Below are 8,797 nucleotides of genomic sequence, written 5' to 3' on the forward strand. Positions count from 1 at the left end.
GTTGAGGGGGGCCAATATGCTGAAGTGGCCCTCGGTGAAATTGAGTTTGACACCCCTGATGTAAACTGAACACTTATGATTATTAATAATACAGAGGACAGCACCAGCTTGTACTTGAACTGGATTATTAATTTTAACAAAACCCATATAAAACTGATTCCCCCATGCATGTTTTTGGTTTATCATATTATTTCTAGTGCAGTTATTTTCCCTCTACCTGAGTTCATGTCTCTACTCGGCTGCAGTGAGTTACAGACTCACCTGTTTCTGGTGCCAGTAATCATCCTCCCCAACACTGAAGCGTCTCTGTTTCAGGCGGTCCTTGCCTGATCCTGCTGCAGTTCTGTTTGGTAGTTCTGGTGTCACGTCAGGTTTCCAAAGCGTCTCTGGCGCCTCCTGTTGTTTCCTTCATGTTTTGATTTCGTTCCTGTAGGTTTCCTTCCAATAAACATAAATCAGTGTTTGGGTTCTCAGAAACAATGAAAGGTCACAACGGTAGCATTTGGTTGGAAAGCCATCATGTTGATTAGGGTAAAAAGATAAGTCAGGATGCATAAATAATTCAAAGGTGCTAAATATTAACCTAGTTTATTTATTTTAATGAGAATTATTGTGGCTCAAGTGATATTCAGTCACAGTAATGAGGCAGGAATCGAACCCTGCAGGCTGCCTCAAGGACTACTAGCCTTCATTTGTAGGTCTATGCTAAGCTAAGCTATGCTCCACCCAACTAAATGTTGTATTTCATTGTTTTTTTTGTTTTTTTTTTGTGATAGTGTGAAAGCAGTGCATAATGGCAGAATGGAAGGAATGTGGTTTTCTTTAAACTTTTCTTATTTTAGCTGAAGGCATTTATTTGTATGCAGTTCTCAAGTCAAGGTAGCTAAATATAACTACAATTACAGCTCCAGGTTCATGGATGCTCTCTCAAATTAGAAAGCTAAAGTATACACTGAGATTAAATTGTAAACAGGTTTACTCCGTCAAACTGAGTGTAAAGGTATTTTTTTTTATTGGAAAATCTATGTATCACTTTCCTCCCACTCCAGTTATTCCAGTCTGACACATAAAATCCCAATAAAATACTCTGAAGTTTGAGGCTTTAACAAAATGTCACAAAAGTTCAAAGTAGTTTTTGCAAAGCTCTGAGGAACTGAACTTTTTTAATAAAAAACTCTATGGCTTCTGGGACAGACAGACAGACATGCTGTAATTTCAAGAAGAATCAAATAAATCCTAATCTTTTGAGTTTTATTTCTTCAAAGAGAAAATAGATATTTCTGAAGTTCAGTTTTTCTGTCTGTGACTTATCGGTCTCTTCAGTGGATTCTGTTTGTGACGTGTCAGAAAAATGTGACACGATGTTTTCACTCCAAGTGTCAACATGAACAATGCTGTCAGATGCTCCACAGGCTCCCACTCCTTATCTCTATCAATGGTGTTCGTGGTTTTCTGTTTGACTTTGGGTGACTGATGATGTCACCCTGAAGCAGTTGAAAAATTACAGCTCACCTTCTTGAAAACATTCATTTATTTAGTAGGAGGCAGAAGCAGAACTGTGTCAGTTATCAATGTTCATCTGCAGTCATGTTTTATTTTTCTTTTCTTTAAAGGAGGGATGAATAACAACTAAATTCAACTACACTTTTTTTTTTAAACTTCCTTTGTTTGATGACCTACTTTGCAAAAGTAGCGCCCCCTGCCCAAAGCGTTCTTCGACATGAGGAACAATATAAAACAGAAAACACAGAGCAACCTGGTGTCACATGACCAGAGGAGGAATATGATTAGCTAAAAGCTTTCTGACTAAATGGGACAGTTTTGGTGGTAAATTTAAAGTAAAACAAAAATCATAGACATAATAATAAAAATTCAGTATTTTAAATTTAAGGTCAAAAATGTCTGATTCTAATGAAAATGGAAAAGTCATGCGCTAAAGATTCTAAATGTTTTTCCGTAGGATATTTAGAATCCATGTTAGATTCTGCAGAACATCCCTGATGCTGGCGGTTCTTCAGAGTGACGGTGGCTGAAAAGTCAAGCAGCTCTACAAGCCTGGTGAAGCCATTAACGATATAAAGATGTTTATGAGGAGTTTAAAAGGTCAGTACAGCTCCAGTGTTCGCAGCAGCAGAGCATTAAACATGCCGAGGGCCCCACTGCAGTAACGGAGTCGGTAATGGCTGTGAAGGACTCGACCTCAGACAGGATGAAGGCAGAATCACATCATCGCCTGATTCTTATTTATCTCAGTTTGAATGTTTGTGTTGCTTTTTCTGTCAGGAAAATGTTTCCGCCACAGGACTCTATTGTTAAAGGATTTTAAAACTAAATAAGGCTTTTCTTGGTTACATAATAGGTAAAATAAAAGTAAAGAAAAAACTGGTTGAACCTTTAAATGCACAATGACTGTCAACTGAAACACTGAGGAAGGTCTGAGAGGCAAAATGACATTAAATACAAACAATGTGGATGAGAAAAATAATCCTGAAGAAACAAGAAATGTCACAACCTGGAGGCTAATTTCAGCCTCCAGTCCGACTGGAAGGTCGAAGGTAAAACAACAAACACCAAGATTAAAAACTACTAAATAACACTATAGAATAAGAAATGCATTAAACAATCTGAAAATTTATACATCTGTATATATAATCAATGTTGACATTTTGAACTTTGTAAGAGCCAGTTTTTAAGCAGCATTTTAAATGAGATAAGTAAATAATTTAGGTTTTTTTAATCTGATATCTTTAAATCTTGGTATTAAAGTATAACATGGCACTTTTAAAGGTAAATATTTCTAATCTATCAGGTATTTGATTAAATTTCATTCTTTTCACAATTCTGCATTTGTTGTTTAAAAAAAAATTGACCCCAAGAAAATCCCTAAACATTTCGAGTGTAGTATTTCTATTTTTTTGTCTTGGATTAAAAAAAAAAACAAAACAAAAAAAAAAAAACTAGAAAGTTGTGAAGGAAACTTTCTGATATTAAAGTCTATAGATAATTCAGAAATTAATTATATTGTAAAGCTTTCCTTCAAAGAAGCAATTAAAACTTAAATGAGTATAAATGAAGGATAAGGAAATGTAATTATCCCACTAATGGCTTCGGTGATCAGAGAAATAAGCTTTGGCTTCGATATGCAACACATGGTATATAAAGGGAGGCACGGCTCCTTTATGAGGGAACTGACTGTCCCAGCCTGACCCTACAGCCGGAGCTGTGCAGAATGTGGCAGTAAAACATGGACGATCAGGCCTGAGGGGGCTGTAAGCGCCGGTGGGCCAGCAGAACCAGCGGTCCAGCTCGGCGGTGACAGAACCACATCTCAGTCTGCCGTAACAAAACCGGCTGGATGTGTTTTCCTAAAGCTCCCCCGTGTCTCTTTCCTGGGTCCATGTTTGTTTTAATCCGTCTTTTCCGTCGCTGTTATCTCCTCAGCAGCTTATACACTTTGATTCTCTGCAGGCGATCAGTGGCAGGGTCACAGCCGTTCCTCCAGCACACAACCGCCTTTCTCCTCTTTCTTTATACTTAGAGACAGAATTAAACCCAGAAAGAAACCTGTCCTTTCCTTTCTGAGCTGCGATAGTGTGAGACATTCCCAGCCTTGTGATTTCCTGACATGAATGCTGATGACTGCTGTGTGCAGGGAAACGACCCAGCATGCACTTCGGCTTTATTGTTATTAGGACCTTAAACTAAAATGTGTTAGACACAGGTAAAGCAGCTTTGGCTGGGATACAAGGCAGGTTTGGATTCTTCCTGTTTTTATTGTCATGTTACTACAATAACAATGGAAACAAAATGGCTGCTAAAGAAAACTGTTGTTTATTCTGATTTCCCTTTTCCTCCAATCTGATTCTCAACTGAATCGTTTATCAAGAGTCAACTTTTGAAATGAGGCTGACAGGCATCACCGTTCCCATGTAGCTGTTGTGACACATCGCAGCATTTAACTCATTATTTCAGAGCTTTTCATCAGTTTATCCCAGTCAGCCTGAAGAAGTTAAAGGATCACTAATTTAATCAGGATTTATCTTCTGGAACCAAATTTCACAGCAATCCATCCTCATTATGAGCCCAAAAATGCAATCATGTGAGTGGAAAAGAGATCAATAAGCTTATCAGGATTCATCTGCAGAAAAACAGACATAACCAATAAATTAGGATTTTACTGAAAAGTCAGTCATTCCTGAACCTTTAGTTCTGTTAAATGTGTTTATTTTTCAGCCTGCAGATAACGAAAACCCAATATTTAAGTTCACAATATTATTATTCTATTAATTAAAAATAAAAATAAAATTCTGCAGATATTTTATTTAATCCCTTAAGATTATTTTATACAATATTAAAAACATATAAAAATGCAAATAAATAATTTCATTTCCTTTTTAGAAGTAAAAAAAAAACAAACCTTTTATTAACAGCATCCCTTTGGTGAATATTTGATAATTTGATATTTGAAAATTTAATTTGATAATTATGTCTGCAGTTTTCTAACATCAACATGTGAACAGCTCAACTTCAGCTCGACTTAACACGACTGATGAGCTGCTGCTTAAACAAACCTGCCTAAAATATGATTTGGGTCCCTGCCAGCCTGCCTAGGTGGGTCCCATATGGGTCCCATATGGGTTTGCCCATGTAGGGCCACAGCCTATGTGGGCCCTACATGGGCAAACCCATATGGGGCCACCGTGGAGCCCGCGGACAAACCCATACGGGACCCATATGTCTGCCCACCTTTCTCCCATATGGGGCCCACCTAGGCATGCTGGCAGGGGACCAGATTACGTCTGATTGTATGCTCTGGAAAATGGCTGATATTTATTGATAATTGCACATAAACACGTCCAATTTAACTAAAAGCCAAACAGTATTTCACGTCATGTTTGTAAGAAAAGTAATATCTTACTGTAAGATTTAATTGGTGCTTTTGCACATAAATTACCTCGAAGCAAAAGGAAAGAAGAATCTTGATAAATCAAAGTAAAATTAAAGTTTCTGAATCTGTTTTAAGAAATAAACATCTTCATGTTAGCATCACCCTGATGATCAACTTGGATTGTGAAATGAAATACGATTCGTCTATAATCTAATGCAACTGCATCATAGATTGAAGCTGCTATTATCCTTGGCATGCTCGTCTGCTTATTAGTGGTGAAGGTCTAAGTGTAATGAGGCAGGATTGCAAATAAATTTTTTAAAAAGCTACTAACTTCATAATCAACATTTAATTTAACAGACATGAAACTCGGTGCAGTGAATAAAATCCAGTCCTAAATTACAGACCTGCAATTTTTCATTTATTCTAAAGTTTTATGTGTTTTTTAAAGATTACTGAAGAACTACAGATGGTACATTTGATGGGATTTGAACAAACAGACGTCTTAGAGGTCATTCAGTAAGTTCATCAAACTGAACACTAAATGTGCAGGATTAGTTCCTAATGAAATGGAAAAACAGTGTATAATTTTGTAACTCTGCTTCATAAGCACTACCTTTGAATTCTAATATTTGTAACTCAGAATAATAGTTGAGTTATTTATCAGAATTTATACCATTTTGAAATATTTTTGTTTTCTTGGACCCATTTAATTTTTTTACCTTGACAGTTTTATTTGAACAATTATCTAAAAATGAAAGTGCTGCTCTTTTAGCTTCAGCCATTCTGAGAGGATCAAGTTTTATCTGCTACATCCAGAGCCAGAGTGACTCTTTGGGTCATTTAATGGATTAAAACGATGAAATATTTTCCTGTTTCCATTATTTTGTTCTGTTCCCTCATGGAAAACCTTCTGGCCAACCCTGGTAACTCTGAATTAGAACCGCCACTGCCAAGTTTATTTCTAAAGATTGCACACAAAAGCATTGCTGGCAGCTGGGTATCCAAACATGCAGCACTTAGACATTTCCATCCCTGTCCAAAAGTACTCAGTAATAATCCATCAGGTTTATTATAAGATAAAATCATGCCTCCATATTCTCAACTTTAACTCCGATATCAGAGGGAAACTGATCTGGCACAATGAAGAATAGATAAAGTTTTATGGAACCATTTAAAAAGATATGTAGATGTTAAAACACGGTGGCCTGACTTTGCCTTCCAATAGTTATTTATTGCATACCTCCTTTTTTATTTGGGCAACCATAATTTAGCATAAAGCTCTGGAATTTCAGAATGGAAATCCTTTTCTTCAACCACATTTTGGAAAGTCCCAGCAGATGGTTTCAGTTTTCACTGTTTGCAGTTTTATATGGTTTCCTACACCCTTTTGTTTCCACAGCAACACTTCTATGAATGGAAAACCTTTTAAGTTATCCTCACAGAGCCAGCCGCCCAACAAACAGGAGATAGAAACACATAAAAACCTGCAGAATACCTCAGAAATACCACAGGAAATAGATATGTTGGGATGCAAGAGTCGGATGGAAGGAAATGTCCCTGTTAAAAGTGGAGAGTAATGACTGGTGCATCGTTCTGCTCTTTCCTCTTCTGACACATGGCAGTAACAACAAGAAACCCAGAGCGCTAAATGAGTGTTTTGTAGCTGCCAGACAGAGAAGTTAAACACTAAATGAGACTTGCAGCAAGGAGAGAGAAAAACCAATAACAGGAGAGATTTAATCGCTGTGTTCCACGACCAGGTGGTGCTTAAAGCCGAGCAGGGACGGGCGGATGATGGATTTGGTTTTTGCTGTGAGGGATAATAAAAATTAAGCACACATCTCTATAGAGCCGTTGGTGTAGAACCGTATCGGCTGTTCAGAGCTATTCTTTTTGGAAACCTACAGAATGACCTTTCTTATAATGCTCAACACTTTGTTGTTCCTCCAGCTTTTGAGTTCAGCTGGAAGATGAATAAACCAATTAAAATACTTCTAGAAAGTTTGTTTTTAATTCCTCCATCTGACATTTAGACTGACTCCCACAGTTAAAACCATGAGTGTTAGGCTAAGTGCTCTCTAACTACCTGAGGTGTGTGGGCATGGCTGCTGGTCCAGGTGGAACCCGCCTCTCACCTGGTGACAGCTGGAGATCAGTTTTCTGTTTGTGTCTCTGCTCCATCTTCTCAAACCTCCAGTCGGCCGTCCCAGATGGCTGCTGGTACTGAGCCGGGTTCTGGTTCTGCTGGAGGTTTCGTCCTGTTGCAGGGAAGTTACCTTTGTTTTATAAACCATGTTTCCTTTCTTACTCACAAGTAGTGATGGGTCCGGCAACACCGATGTGCATGTGTCCAGCCCGCAGACCAAACCGTGTCGGTGAGCGTGTTGGTTTCAGCAAGTCACGTGACCGATACAGGAACTGTTTCCAAATGACATTAACACGCCAAACTGTGTTTATAAGGAAGCGAATTTGTCAAAAGCATTCTTAATCTTTTACAGCATCAACTATGGAGCAGCTTCAAAGGAAAGGTTTCCTCAGTGTGGGACCGTTTTGTCTGGAAAATAAATTTGTTTTTATTTTGTTGTTTCATCCAGTTCTTGTCAGTTTCTACTTGATCTATCTGAATCCAAATTCAGCTGAAATTGACTCTTAGTTTACTTTCATATTATGTTCTGCAGGTTAAGTGTCGCATATGTTTGACTAAACTGTCTTATTTAAATAAATCCACCTCCTCAATGCTGAGGCATCATGAGACATGAGAATGAAGTCCCAGATAAACTCAGATATGCAGCCATTCTACAAATTACTCAGTTGCTTTTTATAAATTATTTCATATACAGTGATCCCTCGCTGTAACTCGGTTCACCTTTCACGGTTTCGCTGCTTCGCAGATTTTTTTGTGCAGTTTCTTTTTCACAGTGTTCTGCGTCCTGATTGAACGTATGATTGGTAAAAACAGTCTCTGCGCTTCTTCTCTACCTGAGTGCCAATAAAGTTACGGTATTTAATACAGATTGGCCATTCAGGAGATGGAAACTGAGTGTTTTTATAGTGTACTCATCTGAAAAGTAGCAAAACAGGATTCAGCAATGACGACCGAAGTGTTGCCTTTAGCATCCAGCCTGCGTCTAAGGGAAACAGGAAGTCCGACCGAAACCAACACGGAACCAAAATCCCCAAAACAAAGGTTCCGCTGCGCCACTACGTATCCCATCTCATCCTCAAAAAAGCACTAAATTCAGAAAAACAATAACATGCCAAAATGCAAACAAAGAATAATAACAAATAGGATACATTCTATATGAAAATGTTTAAAAAAATCTAAAATAACCAAAATTATGAGATATTTTTAGGTGCACATCTGCTGTCACTACATCCAGGAGGAGTGAATGCTGCAAGTCAATGACTCAATGTTCTTCTGGGTTTTCTTAGAAGTTTTTTTTTAACTAATTTGGACGATAAACTAAGTTTAAAGCACTGATTGATAACTAGGATCAATTGGAATGCATGTCACTGAATTGGACTGATGTTTAAGGTGGACTCCCTTTGCTGTGAATTATAGAAAAAACTACAATAAACTGAATACAGTCAAACATGGTGGTGGTTGCATCATGTCTGGGGCTGCCTTTCTGGATGACTTGCTGTCATTGATAGAGCCATGAGTCCTCTGGGTTAGGATTGTTTTTTTGTTGTTGATTTTTACCTTTGTGTTAAAAGTAAAAACAAAATAAAATACAGTGATTCTTGAGAATAGGGACAAAATGGGTTTTAATTTTCCCATATTTTTTAAAAATTATTTCTCAACCTTATGTGTGCAAATATGACAAATAATGTTTAGAAAATCTGAAGATGCTAAGGTACAGGCTCCCAGTTGCAGCATTAAAAAAAAAAAAAAAAAAAAAAAAA

The 8,797-nt window shown here is 37.6% G+C and overlaps 2 long non-coding RNA genes across 2 annotated transcripts in view; one reads left to right on the forward strand and one right to left on the reverse strand.

Annotated features, from left to right (window-relative positions):
• LOC106936868 (uncharacterized) overlaps positions 1 to 7,500 on the reverse strand; it is a 15,479-nt gene extending 7,979 nt beyond the window's left edge. Inside the window, exons 1-2 of the long non-coding RNA XR_001422245.1 lie at positions 7,027 to 7,500; positions 262 to 438 (exon numbers count right to left, since the gene is read on the reverse strand). This is a non-coding gene — a long non-coding RNA (uncharacterized LOC106936868). The remainder of the gene's footprint in view (positions 1 to 261; positions 439 to 7,026) is intronic.
• The window catches only part of LOC106936867 (uncharacterized), a 13,218-nt gene continuing 6,168 nt past the window's right edge, over positions 1,748 to 8,797 (forward strand). The window contains exon 1 of the long non-coding RNA XR_001422244.1: positions 1,748 to 1,759. This is a non-coding gene — a long non-coding RNA (uncharacterized LOC106936867). The remainder of the gene's footprint in view (positions 1,760 to 8,797) is intronic.

This window comes from Poecilia latipinna, unplaced genomic scaffold (genome assembly GCF_001443285.1).
Source record: "Poecilia latipinna isolate Pla-1442-1.1 unplaced genomic scaffold, P_latipinna-1.0 Scaffold2230, whole genome shotgun sequence".
Classification (NCBI taxonomy): domain Eukaryota; kingdom Metazoa; phylum Chordata; class Actinopteri; order Cyprinodontiformes; family Poeciliidae; genus Poecilia; species Poecilia latipinna.